This window comes from Myotis brandtii, unplaced genomic scaffold (assembly GCF_000412655.1).
Source record: "Myotis brandtii unplaced genomic scaffold, ASM41265v1 scaffold986, whole genome shotgun sequence".
Classification (NCBI taxonomy): Eukaryota; Metazoa; Chordata; class Mammalia; order Chiroptera; family Vespertilionidae; genus Myotis; species Myotis brandtii.
The window spans coordinates 2862030-2863841 of NW_005372102.1; positions in this window are offsets into that span (position 1 = coordinate 2862030).

A 1812-nucleotide genomic window follows, 5' to 3' on the forward strand; every position below is an offset into this window, starting at 1 on the left:
CCAGTGTGGGAGCGAGCAAACAGCTGGCCCTACAAGGGCACGGCCTCTCTTACACTTGGCTCTGCAGAGAAGAAAAAAATTGTCCCTGAAAATTCCTGAATGTCAGCCCGTGCTCACACAGGCATGAGATCTGAACACCCCTTGTTAAAAGTTTTGCTTGAAAATTCCTGGGCTGGTGACGCCCTGAGGCACCCGGAAGACATGAGCACAGGTCCTCCCTGGAGACCCTCCTGTGGATTCAGGACTCACAGAACCCCACTGGAACATGAACTCACAATCAAAGCGCACCAACACACAAGGAAGTCAGCAGGGCCCCCCTAAATCAGAGGAAACAGCCCACTACGGAGTCAGACCCACAATGCCCAGGTGCTGGGATCGTCATGGGGAGTACGTGACTGAGCACATGACTGTGATGCAGCCGGAGGGCAAACTTGAGAGAGTTCCATAGAACCAAGCACAGAGCCTGACCTGAACACACGGCTGCACACGCCAGTCCCATGACAGAGACCGGCAGGCGGTCTCCCAGGACCAGGTGCTACACATGGGGCGTGTACAGTCCCGTAAGGACATCACACGGGGGGGCAGATACAGCCGTACAGACCCGTCGACACCCATGCCGCCTTGCCCTCCTTCCTGGGCAGGGGGAGAAGTGACAGTGTTATTTGGGGCCAGAACATTTACTGCTCATGTCAGATGCTCCAGACCCCAAAGTGTAGGACCACATGGAGGCGCCTTTGCAGATGCTACCTGGAGCCAACACCCTCAGGACGCCCACCCTGGAGAGTGCCTAGAGCCTGCAGCCAACTTAGATAGAACCTTTGTCGTGCTGAGGCGGAGATTTGGGAGACAGACGATGGAAGTAAACAGTAAAGGAATCTTGCGTTACACAGTGCTCAGCTCTGGAGAACAGGGGATGGAATACTTGCTGGTGGTGACGACGGTGCTGGTGCTGGTCCTGGTCCTGGTGGATAGTAGTGATGATGATGGTGGTGATGATGGTGATGATGATGGTGACAGTGGTGATGATGGTGGTGGTGGGATGACAGTGACAGTGGTGGTGGTGATGACAGTGGTAGTGATATTGGTGATGATGGTGACAGTGGTGGTGATGATGATGGTGACAGTGGTGATGACAGTGGTGGTGATGATGATGGTGACAGTGGTGGTGATGATGGTGGTGGTGATGACGGTGAAGATGATGGTGGTGGTGTCAACTCTATTCACAACATTCAGTACAGGAAGGTTTTGGCCACCTGGGTCAGCCCAGGGAGAGTGAGGAAATGAGTGAGGACAGGTTCACTCCGAGGCTCCTGTGGGTTCTGTGGTGCTACCATATACTGGATAGCTGAAGGGCACTGGGCCAAACGTGGGTGTCCCAACATCTACTCCGATACCTGCAGGTCTCTTACACAGGCTGGGAATGTCTACCCTGGGCTTCAAGGGGCTGCAAGCTGCACCCAGCAGGGGCGTGACCCAGAGCTGTCACGTTGAGGAGGAGGTAGAAGTGATCTGCAGTGCAAATACGGGAGGAGGGTAGGATCATGGCAATGGTCCACCATGCCCAGCAACACCAAGCACGTGACCAGGGGCAGGGCTGAGCACTTGGTGGCACTGGGGGGTAAGAAGGTAGGGGTAGGACAGTGAGAAGTGATGGGATGGGTGTCCTGGCAGAGATGGTGGACTGAACACTCACATCTAACCCCACTTCTGTCCAAACTCCACGCAGACTATAGAAAAGGATGTTTAGATGGCATAACCCAGAAGGCTGCCTTGGGCACTGGGTCTGCCCAGGCGCTCTGAAGGGACACCCTT